Source organism: Varroa jacobsoni, unplaced genomic scaffold (assembly GCF_002532875.2).
Source record: "Varroa jacobsoni isolate VJ856 unplaced genomic scaffold, vjacob_1.0 scaffold_533, whole genome shotgun sequence".
NCBI lineage: Eukaryota > Metazoa > Arthropoda > Arachnida > Mesostigmata > Varroidae > Varroa > Varroa jacobsoni.
In genome coordinates this window covers 155,044-169,958 of record NW_019213435.1, presented here as the reverse complement: position 1 = coordinate 169,958, position 14,915 = coordinate 155,044, and the positions used below count along the sequence as shown (strand labels likewise).

Here is a 14,915-nt window from a genome sequence, read left to right as displayed (position 1 = left end):
ATATACGAGCAATATGTTTTTATAATAAATATATATCATAAAAAAATAGGAAAATAAATTAAGTGTCTGCGTGACAGGTGCCTGTTTATTAAAACATTAATTTGCGTTGTTTTAAGTTCCTCAATTAAATCTCTGGGCTTGGCAAACCTTCGAACCATTGCGGCGACAGTCACGTGCGAAATTTACATGACTAGTTTTTTTGTTGGCCTTCCTTCAACTTCCTCGTTGGCGCTTCCGGCATATATTGATTTGATGATCCTTTATCAGTGAGATAGATTACTGTTATTTAAAGCTAGGCAGTATTATATTAGCAAACAGAATACGTTTATCTAACATTTTCAAAAGTGTCCGCCTATCCTCTAACGTACGCCAAGAATTTCTTACGAAGAAATCTTGAACAACCCATTCAAGTATTCTCTGAGTCTGTCCGATCAAACAACGAGAAGGCCTGCCCTTTCTCTCTCGCGTTTTTCCGACTTGTTAGGCCGTGTCATTGCGGCTGCCGTTATTATTATTGTTGTTGTTGTTGTTACAAACGTAACGATAGTACACAAACCTAAATTTAAGTACAATTTCAGGTCGCGAAAGTTTTGAGCGGTGACCCGATCGTTGCACGCGCATTGTGAATGAACGCATTTCGTTTTATCTAGCTAACCAGACAGAATTGCCTTCGACGCTGGAGACATAGTTATTTACCAAACAACAATCTCTAGTTGCTCGAGTCGGCGCCCAAGGAATATTTTCTACTTCACAATATAACGATTAATTATATAGATGGATTGATTATAGAAGGATAGAAAGCAATCTTCATTTTCATTCACGGCCAAGTAAATATCGAGATCGCTCGACTGACGCTCTACGGCAGCATGTTCTTGGAGACGGCACTCGTCGTCTTCATGCCCGCAAGTCGTGGTCACATACAGCGCGACTGGTGCTTAGATAGGCCTAGAGCAAAAGGATCGCGCAGGATCCGGACCCAATAATCTAGTGATTATTTTCACTTTTGCAACAATTGTAATTATTCGAAGAACAACTTTAGGTACGTGTCGACGAGCCGAATCAGGGACACCGGCGGTTTGAGCCAGATTTCGTATGGCTTCTATTCAAGCAGTAGTATAGCTCTACAGCATTTGCTAATCTTAGTATGAGTAAATGTAACGATCTGTGGTTAATACACCTCTTCACTCCCTACCCAGAAGGTAACAAACACTAGTCGATACTTTGATCCGATACGCGTTCGTCGGTCACGCGATGACATTTCATCCTGCACAGCTTAACAGGGCCAAAACAGTCGGCCACAGCCTCGATTACACCGTTGTAGCTGATAGCATGAGATCAGCAAAAGACGAGAACGCGAGCGACCGAAAAACTAGCGCAGTATCCGTGTAAACAAACGCAGTAATTGTGTAAATCCAATGGTACTATAGAATTTTATTTTTTTTCCTAGTGCTACTATCAGTAGTTGCCGTGTCGGTAAAGGAGAAGTGAATCAGCAAGCTCAAGTTTGTTTCGCTCGTTACGAGTTGTGTGTGTACTATACCGCGTAAACTGTACGCGTCCACCTCTGCCGCGGACCACAAAAGGATAAAAGAAGCAAAAGGCCAGAAAGCTAATAGAGATCTGAACCAATCCGATCCAACGAATTTTCGACTTTGCCCAGTTGTGTCCGACTTTCTCACGGCGCGCTAAAATAAAGCAATGGTGACGCCGATAACAACACGTCAACTGCTGCTTGTGAGGAGCAGCGTCGCCGTGACGCGCGGTGTCATGTGTTGTCGACATTTTCTGTAAAGGTACTTTGGTAACGGCGGCAGCACTGGCGACAGGGCGCGTTCGGTACATTTGTTGGCGTTGTTGTTGGTTCGCAATGCCTTACTTATATATACATTAGTTTGTGCTAACGCTTGACCACTTCAGTAATAGCGCTTAACGCGTACGGGTGCTATTTCTAAAGTCCACTACTCCACCATCAGCGTCGCCACCTTCTTTCTAGAGAACAGAACAAAAGAGACGACAGAGCTAAATAAGATAAGAAGAATAAATGAATGAATGCTCAACGGTCATCCGACTCGAACGCTTACGATAGTTGTATAGACACATGTTCGCGTCGGGACGCAGAGGGATGGACGCGTCACGTCGAGGTGCTCTTTCCTCCATTGCTTGTGCTGTTATTGGTTGAGTGGTACAGATACAACAACAACAGACTTCAGATAAAGTAAAAGATCAACGATAGCAAACCTGTGGAAGAACGACGTCCAAAAGGTATTATATATAGATATATATGCATACGTAAAGGCTAGAGTATTAGATACGGCGAACTAATGGATAGTGCAGAAATGCCAGCAGTAACTATGGGACAACCGCAGTAGCAGTTACTGCCGTAGCACGTTGCTTGAACTGTGCAAAACCTATAATGGTCCTTTTTAGCCAATGCGTAGCGAAAATGAGTATCATTTACATGCGACGTAGGCAAAAATGGCTAAGAAGCAAACCATTTTGAATTAGAAAGCTCGAAGCGCTGGCAGTATAACAATAATTGATTGTCTTTTCTCGAAACCGGTTGCAAAGGAATGACGTTAAAAATCGACTAGCGAGATATAGAAATTGAGCACCGTTCAGAATTTAGTGGAGGCAACTTTTCATCAGCCGCATCGCTGTTCAGACTACTCCATAAGCCTTATACGAGAACTAACAATAACGTAAAACTTTCACAAATTGACCAGAAACCTAAGATATGATCTACGGTTGCATAGAGCTGTGCTCTCTGGTTAAGGAGATCTAACTGCTATGACAGCTACGGGAGTTACCGCAACCTTGGGGGGCGGAGGGGGCAGTAAGACATTCTTAAATGGGCCGTCGTTTGGTGGTCATTAAGGTATCGGACCATCTACCAGAAACCGATTTCATATTAAGTGACGAATAAACACGTCCATAAGCGTGCATAGGTATATACGATGTTTATATTTCGACAGAAAGCGAAGTGAATTCTGAGAAATGCTATTTAACGTACATTAGTGAACGTTAGATTCTATAGCGTTGGGCTTTGCGCGCTTACGCCTGCCCCAATTCCTTAGCTAAGTGAATGAAAATGGTTTTTTGAGCATATAAACCCATAAAGTTCAGTGGATGAATGGTTTTTTCTTTTATCTCGGGTATTCTATACGCCTGTTGACTGTTAGAGATCATTAAGACTCGGATCGTAAGGATCATTCCTCTGCTAGAGCTCGACGTGTAGCACTAAGCCCTGAAAACTTATAACAGTAGTTGATAAGTTATAGAGCAGTCATGCTATATTTTCATGATTTTTTTTTTGAATTTCAGAATTCATTTTTGAAGCGAGAAAAATAGGGGGAGTCTAGTTGAGATTTTCCTCATCTCTGTGACTTTGTGTGCCTGTTTTCGTCACATGTCCCATACGCTTTTTATATACTGTCGACGTGTGAAGCTGTGTAATTGCCTTGTGACTATACAGGGAATTCAGATTCTGGAGCATGTTTCAACATTTGCTACACAATGCTTTTATGCATGATTTATTTATGAGTGACAACTGTGATATCATACAAACAAGCGTTGTGATTTTTTCAGAACCTAACCCGTTTGTAACTTGATTGCATATAAAAGTTTGAATTTTGAAACATATGCATCTTGTCATACGGAGAGTAAATAAAGTTGTTTCAATCATAGTATCGTCTATTCACTTTTATTAACTGCAGTTGTAACTTGATCATAAATGCTATAATATAGTCATTGTTCACGTATCCTCTTCATTCGAACATCAGTCACAGTGATGGTTTTGCCGTCAAATGCTACCTTCGTAACACTCGCTGCTCTTTCTACAATGTCTTATCAGTATTCTTCTAACTGTATCTCTTTTAGTTTTAAAAATAGGAAAACATATTATCTTTAAGCCACGCCTTTTTCATGTTAGACTGACCCCTCGGCCCCCATAAGCTGTAACGCCTTGTTGTCGCATACCCGGTTCTTCAGGTTTACAGGCATGGTTTGTAATGATAAATCTTGTCCTTGATGATCATAATCGAAAGTCCTCTTCCGGTCAAAAAAACCCTCATCAATTGGGTGTAGTACTATATGCAAAGATTCACTCGCCACCAATGTATATAATTGTATGCCAAGACGCAACTGGCCATTTCCAAAAGGCGTTGCGTTTAAGCCTTTCACATCGTACTTTTCCGCGCTGCTAAAGAATTGCATAAGGCACACATGTATCGATCCTGAAGATTTCTGTATTGTATTTTCAAATGTTTGTTTAAAAACATTAACATAAAAACTGCAACGATCAGAAAGAACTCAATCAACTGCTTCCTAATTTAAGCGTTGGCATTCGTGTGAATGTATCATAGATCGAGGTACCCAGATACATCAATATTGGATTTACAAAGGTAGTTGAGTTAAGAATGTTATCCTTCACATATGCCGTAGCAAACATTAACATTACAGACCTGATATATATATATATATATGGTTTGTTTGCTATAGTAAGTATAGTATGTAAGCGTCATATCTTATCATATATTCAGCTTGATTCTAACAGTAGTTGAATCATTTACATCAGATAAGCATTATTTGATTTCCGTCTATGTGTGAATCCCGTAAATTTGTACGACCTTTTGAATATTAGATTTTTACAGGCCTAGTACGCGACTGGGCAATTTTTACTTGTACTATTAATGAAAGCGACGTGAATTTAAAGGCGGCGTCTTTCGGGAGGCATAAATGACGATAGGGAATCATTTTTATATCACAAGTTTCTATCTATGAGTTTCCGTATCAAATCACACATACACGCACACAGAGAGGTAGTGGCTCAATGTGGTCATGAATATCTATCACGCAGAATGCTATATTTCAACCGACGCAAAATCGTCAAGGTAACAATTTATCTAACGTATTTTTTCCCGTGTTTTCTTCATTTTTTTTTTCTTCATTAAACGAAGCTCCTGAACATTCAACGAAGACATTCAAAATAATTCTGTAGGCCGATTAATGATGATATTAGGCTATATCTAACGGGTCGCGTTAGATAGCTTCATAATCGCGCGGTGGTAATAAGAAGTTTCGTCTTCTGAAGTCAGGGATACGTGAGGTAGTTTTAGTTTAAAAGCTGGATATAGACGCACTCCAATTTGTGCTGGAGGCCACTCGTCTGAAGTCAATTTTTAACAGTAATACCACGCGTAGAACTTAAAAGGTTTATTATTTACAAATAATCTATCTACTGTTTGAAACACTTAGAAATTCAAAAATAGATCTAGTTTGAAAAAACTTTGTTTATTTGAAAATTAATACCCGCTTATTTCAATAGAATAAGCAAAATTAGACGTACGGTACAATTTTAATATTTTCGCGTTTCCACTTAACTTGAAACATTAACTATTGCGGAAGTTCCTATTCTATCTACCCGCCCAAATTCATCATCGAATAATTTATAGATGCGCCTTAATCAGTATATTTGTTATAGGATGGTATTAATCCAATTATGTTGCGAGCCTAAAGGCAGATGAAATACGCTACTTCGTTTAGAAGTGTTTTTTTGTTTCATTAGGACACGCTTTACTTAGACTTCACCATAAGCTATCTCCCCGCGCTTCGATTATTTGTAGGCCTTTATTATGTCCTCACGGCCAATATGGTGCTATCTTTGTGCAACTTACTATGGAGGGTTGCTAATAAGAAAAAAAAAAAGTTTGATTTTATAGCAGTAACTTTCGCAGCTCATTCGCTTACATGCTGACGAAAATACGTATCCAGCGGCATCCAGTTACCCATAGTATATTCATATTCTTATAGAATTTGAAATGATTGTTCTGTCCAATCTCGTTCCTGGTTCATCGTCCACATCCTAGACGTGAATGATTGAGTTACCCTACCACCGCTCTATTATCGATTACTATTATCGACACTCGCAACGTGTTTCTTTTAATGTGGAAAATCCGTAAATCAAACGATAAACGTATCCATGGACTGTAGATAATTTGGTAGACTGATCACCGACGAAACCTTTTTCGCAATTACGTGAGGGAAACCTCCCACGACGCTGAAAGTTAGCGGAATTGGCGCAGAATTAGAAAAACCGAATAGATAAATGCTACGGAATTAAGTTTAAAAAAATAAGTAAAGATACATGAATAGCTGTTTCATGTATCTTTACATACATATATATATATATATATATACAATATAATCCAGTGCTGAGATCGAGTAAGGGCAGCTACTCGAAACAACTCGTATTCTTTCTATTCTAGTAGAAATAGAAATGTCCAAGCTACTTTTTACTTATTTTGTTGCTTGCTAGCTTATCCAATCGTTGAAGTCCATGAAGGCGCACTTTTCCCAGTTGTACCTTATAACTAAGGTTCATTAACAAATCGTGGACTGGGAGCAGGTTGACTCGACGTGAAGAAAAGAATTCTCATAATAATGTAATTTTATATAACGTGACACATATAGAGTCAAACAACTAGTTCTAAATTACTATCGAGACTATTGTTAATTACGTACATATACGGGTTGTGTAAGGATAATGGCCGTCACAGTTACTCGGCTTATTTACCGATCGTTTATTCCCAATTGTTCCAAAGCGAGTGAGAGAGCTGTCTCCCGTTCCAGTCGCAATATATTCCGAGTTTCCCCCACCATCATTCTGTCAATTATGTAGCTGCCACAAGTCACTGCGTTTTCTTCCATATCTACTTGCTTTTGTATCTATTATACATGCGAGAATTAATGTTCATAGTAATGGCCAACAATTTAGATTGAGCGCAGAGATAATTGCCACTATATGCCATGAGACTAAGTTGGCATTACTTCGTCCTGTTTTTTCTTGGCTAATCGTGCCGATTGTGTAATACGAACAATGTGACCGCACTGTTTCTGGTAAAATAATTTTTGGCTGGGCAAGTGGGTGTCGTTTGACCACTTTGTATGATAAATAGAAGTATTAAACTTTACTGTGCACGCCAACAGGGGGCGCAACCGAACGGAGTGGGTGATGACACAGCCAACTGCTTGTGCCCTCATCTATGACTCTACATATACGTCAGCATTATAACTGTGCAGTAATGAATACGTTTCATATTGCGGTAAGCGAACGTACAAAAAAAAACACTTTATATCAGGGTAAATACCAATTGCACCTACGTGCCTCTAAGCCTCTAAATTATTAGCGCCCAAAAACGAGCTAGCGAGTTGCATACATATTGGATTCTCTAAAGTAAATGAAGATCGTTTCAAAGCTCATTATGTGCGCGTTCATAATATAGAAATAAACTATGTTTGTTCAAACATACGGGCAAAATATTATACATGCCTAAAATTTCGTAATTGCGTTTCGTTGTTTTTTTTTTTTATGGAAATCGACGACCTTTGTAAAATAACAAAGCTTTCATTGTTTCCCTTAAATGACCGCCATATGCAACAAAGCTATTGGTTGAAAATCAGCTCTGAACTGTGAATGGATGAGTGTACACAAATAGTAGATCAGTTTGGTACACTGATGTGGTCATTCAATATATGTACCGTTATGTCATTGCTTCTTTTTCGTCGTTTCGAACCCCCTTCTACAATGAGTTCACCTACATACCGGGCCGAAGTTCAAACATGTCTTAGTGACCAATGGCATGTGTTAATTGTTGTCAAACAATAAGAACCAAAAGGCTTCCCTAACAAATATTGAAATACGGCGCAGCACCTCATCCAGTAGGTCTTCATGTCAATGGAACCAAATACGTTCAAGACAAATAGCCCCATCAAAGCCAAAAAATATATATTTGTTTTTTTCTGCTTATTCCATTCAGGTGTGCTATGTAAATGGGGACACAAGCATATGTATGTACGTCATGATAAATAGCTTTTGACATTTTTTTAGCACTCGTTACAACAGCTGTCGGGGAATAAGAAGTTGCCGTCATTCGTAAGCAGCGGTAATCTTGTAATAGTGCAGCATTGACGTGAACGGTACTTGAACGGTACGCCGATGTCTATTCGATGCCTCTGCCAACCTAGCGTACGACGGATAGACACGCCACACGTTCGTACCGTTTCTCGCTGTTTTGGAGGGCAGCTGTGGGCGTTGGATAGCGACACCGACCGACAAGCCAGACAACAAAATAGACAAGTTCAGAACGCACGCAGTGCCAGACAACAACGGCTACAGGTAGCAGCAGCAGACGCTAGAGAGTCAGAGAGACGACGGACCGCAGATCGATGATGAGTTAGCAGCTGCCGCCAGCGCAATCTAACTAATCATCTAGTCGTGTCGTGACTGCTGTGAATAAGCACAGGGCAAAGGATAATGCCACCAAGGCTATCCCGCTAAAGGGCCATCCCGACGCCGGCGATGATCGCGGTCATTGTTGATAAACGGGTCCCTGTTACCGCTGGCAGTCATACGAATGATTGTTGTCCTGCTACATGGGACAGGGGCAGTAGCGGTCGTTAGTTGAGAGGGGGCATCGTGAAAACGACAGTAGTCAAAAGTCTATCGCCGTGCCTGTCTCTACCCCTCCTCAGCATGTCAAAACGGATTGGTCGCGGTCAGTACCTGGACGGCAGCGACACGAGCTAGCCGCCGATCAGAACAGCGGCGATAGACGCTACTAATTTGTATTTGGTCTACCGTGCCATCGCTTCGCTTTCGGCAGATGTTTCTGCGTTCACCTTTAGAGCGAATCGATAGACAACGATAGAGGAGCGTATCCTTGTTTCGATATAGAGAAACATTTTATTTCGGCGAATTGTTTCAGGGTCTAAAAATAAAATATTTAGAAAATAAGTGCCAATCAAAAAAGATACTGGCCAAACTCACTGAAACGGGATGTGTGAAGCGTATCACCATAGCTGCGCCGTGTTTTGCTCACCTTCGGACAATGCGTCGTTTTAGCTACTGCCGTAGGGGTATAACGGTAGCAGAGTAGGCACATTCTCTCCCTGAGCTTAAATGAACGGTAGAGGAGACTCACATAAACACCGAGTCGATAAGACGGTTTCGTCAGTTAGTCAAGTATTGCATCCTTAGACCGTAACAAGTTGTATCTGGACACTTTCTGTTTCATGTCTCTGGTTTACTTTTAGGCCGATATTCAATCCTGGGAAGTATTTGCGTATCAATTGGGAAGTATTTGCGTAAAGGTACTACAAGACACCTCGATACAAGCGATATAAGCATATAACGTAAGGTATTATATCACGCTTTTATCCTATTCCTCTCAGGACAGGGAACAGGCGGAATCACAGCGTATATCTGGGAAAAAGTTCTAGCCTCGCGTATGGCTATAGAAACCATGGACCTCAATAACGGTGGTTTGATTTTTAGCTGGAAGAGCTGCAATCACGGCAAATATATAATGGGCTCTTGATCGGGACAGACACACCTTGATGGAACGTAATTCAAGTTGTCTATTCATTGCAGTCGAAAAACAATAAGTGATAAATGCTAAAGGATAGGAAAGTTCTGACCCTGCTATTGGAAACTGACCCCAAAAATTCGCTAAATTTCTGATCAGCATTATTTTTATTCGCACAGTCTTTGAGACGTTCCTACGATCTGCGCTATTAACAACCTTGATGTTATAAATATATTCATAGAACAAAGGAAATGTATTCTGTCGCTTACCTTAATCAGATTAGCGGCTTCAAGAACACGGAGGAGGACCCACAATGCATTTCGACGTGAAAGCGGTATCGTCATGACCAGGGACTAAGTTGTTTCCTAAACGCGAGCCATAATGATGACACCCACCTGGTTGTATGATAATGACAGCCAAACCATCGGCTCAAAGTGGGTTTTCAAAAAAGTCAAGGCTTTTCCACTTTAGGGATGCTTAAATTGAGCCTGGTCATTTGGACTTAGTCACCAGTCACACCTGGCATGCTATTAAATGTCTATAGTGTATTTATAGTCTGCTAATACCATCTAAGAGCAAGATAGAAACCTACAATTTGGTAGACTATTAGCTACGAAGCAACCTCGGTCAGGTTTTTGGCTGACACATGTTTCACTAACAGATTCAAGAGAATTTTTAGTTAATCAAACGAAACGATATAGGAAGAAATAGGATGAATGTTGTCTCTAGTTATTTTAAAAGTTCTTTTAGCCCGTTTAGGTTTTACCTACTCAATAGCAGGTTAACGGTATTTGAAATATATGAGCTCTTATTACAACAATTGATTTAATAAGCCAGACTGCCAACTTTTGAATATATTGTGCATCACAGTCTCAAAGTCTGAAAAGCAATACAAAGTTTGAGAACTTACTTTTCTATGGCGGGTACAAATTTGAAGTAGAAGGCTATTATATCGGATATGGGCACTTAGTTTGGCAAAGCTATTCGATCACGCGTAGCTTAAATGTACCGTAATCTATCAGTACAAAGTGTACCTTGTCACAAGTGTCTACATTATGGTGTCTCAGCGTTGGCCGTACTTCGACATACATAAATGTACTAGGATACTGACTATTGCTAGGGTATTGATATAAACGCCAATTGATTCATTTTCAATTCAGACAAAACATAAATATCCGGCCAATTTTTAGTCAGAGATTAACGTTAGATATTGCGTATTCTAAAGAGTCTAACTTACTTTCCTCGTTTAGTAACTCGGTAAAATAGCTTAATTAGCTTTTTTTTTTTCTAATTATGCTGTTCGCTAAAGCCTTATTGGATCCGATGGACATGAGCTCTTTCCTTTGTAGCTCGTCGTGCATATTTACATGGTCCTGTTAATCGGTGTTTACCGGTCTACCGGTGGTTCCATTATAGTGGTGTGATTTAAATTAAAACGTATTCACTTCACACACAAATCTGTCACGCGTGATAGTCGATCATTGTTAGCGGTAGAGTATATCGTGGCTGGTAGAATCATCGCCTGCGGCATCTGAAAACACCCTACTGAAGCTGAACGGAAACAAGTCCGGACCCACAAGTAACAATGACACTGATGTTTTAATAGAATAAAAATGTAATCAAGTGTAGCTTGGCCAAGGTTGAAAACACGATTTGATCGAACGTCAATAGGTACGTACACTTGATGCGTATTGTTATTGAAACTGTATCATTTGTGCATGTATACTTGATAAATATAGGGTGCCATATAGCTCTTCGGAACATTGAATTTTCATTGTATCCTATAGGTGCCAATCGACGCTATACTGATTATTATTTTCATTCATCGTATTTGATCGGCTGACACGCTCATTCGAATACTTGTATTCACCTCATGGAAGTGTATTATATCAGCATCAAGTGATCTGACGCCAATCGCCTATTGATGACCTCCTTGAGTCTTTTCGCGCTGTTTTTAGAAATTTTTTTTCTAAAAAAAAAAAAAAAAATTGCACTGGTCAAATGATGGCGTTTTGAAAATAAATATATAAAGTAACTAAAAAAAAAAAAAAAAAAAAAAAAAAAAAACACCTATATGCAGTCATGCATTCCCAATAAAGCAGTTTTATAATGTGATAAATCACACCGGTTTGGATACGATTTGTTTGAAGTATGTACTATTCGAAGACGAACGGCGATGCCTGCCATTATGTCTCGATATATGTCGTTTAGGTAAACGCCCTGGGGATTTTTTCGGGGAGACTCGAAACGGAACATAGCGTTCGGCATTACTAGTAAAACGTATTGCGAACTAAAATATGCCAAACTGTATTGCCCTCATTCTTCCCCTAATCCTAAAGGTTTCAGGCCTTCCCTTTAAACGAGCCTCACGCCGCGCGATATTAGATCGTAAAAGAACTCTCTCAAAAGTGTCGAACGTTTACCTATCTCGCAGTGTGTGAAATCGTTAAAGCTCAACTTCTCCAACCGTTCTGTCAAATGGCCTCTGATGCTACATGGCTGTAAAGCGGCTGTTTCAATATATAAGCTCGAAGTGAGAAAAATGTTCAATACGTATGACAAACTTGCTTTCGTGCAAGCTAATGATACGTACGTCCATAGTGTATGTTTGATTAATAGTATATTGAGAAACCTATTAGAAGAATACTTCGAAAATTGCCAATCGAAAAAAAAAAGCTATAGTAATGATGATTCGTTCTGAGCGGCACGGATACGGCCTCCATTGCCATCCGACTGCCCGCTCAGCCACTCTCGCTAGTGGTAATAACCAATCCGACAAACCCACACAGACGAAGACATTAAGTGGAGAGAAGAGCTCTTCGACGGATACACACAAATAGTGCAGTTCGAATGATAGTCAATAAAGAAGAAAAAAAGCGTCATGTTATTGTAAGCTGGCATATCTTCAGCCAAAAATGACTTCCTAGCCTATTCCATTGCATCAATCCTAGCGGGCGTCCGTCACCTGACACAACGACCCGACTACGTTGTAACGCCCGTTGGATGGCCACAACAGACCGGAGAAAATTCGCGATAGAGAAGTGACAGTATCACTGTAGGTAACAACAAGAATACGGTCTGTCAAAGTTACGATTGTTCGTGTACGTTTCGACACGTAGTTCAAGTTCAACTTAATCTGAGCACACTATATATATATATAAACATAAAATATCGATGGTATTGTATAGCAACAACAGTTCTATAAAGACCGTCGACGTCAAAAATTACAGTTTCGCTCTGAGATCACAAAATCGACCGTACACTAAGCATGTACGGTAATGCAGAAGCTGTACGTAAGTTTGAGAAAAAAAATTAACGCTGTGGAATATACGTGTCAACGTAGCTATATGACTGAACCGCGCAGATATGGAATTTCCAGCGTAAAAAAACCCTATGTCTAAAGCAGTTGTTAACATTCTTAAATCGCCTACCGGTGGTTTGATGTGTGAGTCGTTAGGTCGACTTGTTGAGAATTGCTGAAACCATTCAAGATATACGAGCTTGCAGGTCCTCGCGAAGAAGCGGTTCATGTATGGCAAGGTCCCAAAGTCTCGGCCTTGGCGTAGCTCTCAGGAGTCATTTCGACAGCATTTAAAGATCACGTTAAAATGTTGCCTATACGAAAGTATGCATGACGCTACCTAGGTAGAGATAATACCGGGACAATAAACCTTCAGCTGAGCAAGTTGGCGGTCGCTGGCTTAAACTCCACTAACGACATTTACTACAATCAAATAAAGACGTATCGAAAAATCAGAGCTTACCTACTGCAGAATATTATTTCAAGCAAAGGACTACAGCTAAGAATTTTTCAAAATCGTGGCTCCTGTGTGCACAAGATATAGGCTGCACATACGTCCTATCTCTCCTCTTTGGTGTAACGCGACACACATAAAGAGACGAAACGATCACCTGAGGTCAGGTCATTATTATAATTCGAGACAAAAAAAAAAAGCTCCATATAGATCGCCGGTCTTTGATGGAGTGGATACACCGTTTTCCATCAGTGAACTTGATCATTTTCAAAGCAGACCGGCTAAATAGACAGTGATCGGAGAAAATTCAGCGCCGCCTTTCGTAAACTGTAATTGTCTTGTGGGCTACATAATAGATTTTGATGGTGACAGACAGCTACTGCCGCCATTCCCAGGACAAAAAAGTTTATCTAATTAGAAGCTAATAGTAGCATGGTTGTCATACACGCACAGTAGATGTATGGCTCGTCTAAGGCCCCCTGTCTTTATTTTCTGCATTTCGGTCTTAGCGGTTTCGGTTTCTTCCCTCCGACTTCTACTCTTGTCAACTGACCATCGTTCGGGTCGCGTCGTCGTGTCAGTTAGCAACGGCCACAGCAGCACCTGTTGGCCTAGTCAGTCAGTCAGTCAGGCAGTCAGTCAGTCAGTGCGTGGTGTTGCGTGCTGACGCCCGGCGATCTGCGATAGTGGCGGCCTTCAGCGTCCGAACGACAAAATTGGAAGCGGTGAACGAAGCCCTGGCGCCGCTCGTTATTGCCGCTCCCTTCTAGAGTAAAATAGACCAATGAAGTAGCAGCTGCTGCAAATACGTCAAATCAAAGGAAGTGTATTTTCTCTTGACTCTGAGCGAAGTTGATTCGAGGCAAGGCGAGCGTGGTATGGCAGTGGAAGCAATAGGGATGCCGCTGCTGCTCGAGACAGAATTTAGCTATTGCCCCCGCCCCCCGTATTGCGCCGTTGCCGACAGCTCCGACCCTGGAGACGAAATCGCTATGTACAAATTCTCACTGTGACGGCTACACGTAACGAAGTGTGTGTTCGCGTTACATTGATAGCGTAATGGAGTAGCTTCATGTAAGCCTGCAGATACATTTATATATATTATTTCTAAAAGTGCATACGTCTATCAAATGAGAATATAATAGCCTGACAAAAATGAACAAGTAAATTTTTCAAATTTAGAACAAGTAAAAATCCTGTTAAGTCCTGTAGACGTGTGCAGGCCTATGAATATATACGTCTGTTCAATTGCTTGACGATTGTCAATCAAAGTATTTGGATCGATTCGTGGCCGACAGACAGTAATTCGTTGGTCTTTATGGCAGCCAGTTAACTTTTTCGTATATATATATATATAACCTAACTATAAATGCTATTATCTGTTGATTACTTATCGATGTTAAGTTCAATTGAACGATTTGGCAGAGACGCCTCCAAATTCATTTATAAGTATCATTAGTTTTTCAAACAAGCGTTCGCCACTGAGCGTTTCATATGATTAGGTGACAAACACTATAATCTGAGTTGTTATTTACGTTAGGATAGGTAAGTAGACTTTTACTCGGGTGGTTCCTAGGAGCAAATGTTAATATATTGGCGTGACGTAATCTACATGCGTCTACTCAGGAACAGTCTGGGAAATTGAATTTTTAGGTAGGCTCCTCGAAACGACAGGCTGATATAGGATAAACCTAGACGAGGGGTGACGATACTGAAATGTTTGCCCTGTTAACTATTGTAGATTTACATGGCTGAGCTTTGATCACAGAGCTGAATTCATTTGCTTCCATGATGTCCA

The 14,915-nt window shown here is 40.5% G+C and overlaps 2 long non-coding RNA genes across 3 annotated transcripts; one reads left to right on the top strand and one right to left on the bottom strand.

Annotated features, from left to right (window-relative positions):
- Positions 1-356: 356 nt before the first annotated feature.
- LOC111261216 (uncharacterized) lies at positions 357-3,683 on the top strand. The gene is made up of 2 exons (XR_002680850.2): positions 357-2,262; positions 3,322-3,683. It is a non-coding gene; the product is annotated as an uncharacterized LOC111261216 (long non-coding RNA).
- A 1,238-nt stretch (positions 3,684-4,921) lies between these two features.
- Positions 4,922-9,781, bottom strand: LOC147753373 (uncharacterized). Of its 2 annotated transcripts, none has more exons than XR_015311393.1 (2): positions 9,632-9,781; positions 4,922-6,055 (listed from the first exon to the last, which is right to left on the bottom strand). It is a non-coding gene; the product is annotated as an uncharacterized LOC147753373 (long non-coding RNA). The 2 variants fall into 2 exon arrangements; XR_015311394.1 differs by lacking the exon at positions 9,632-9,781 and adding an exon at positions 8,825-9,176.
- Between the last annotated feature and the right edge of the window lie 5,134 nt (positions 9,782-14,915).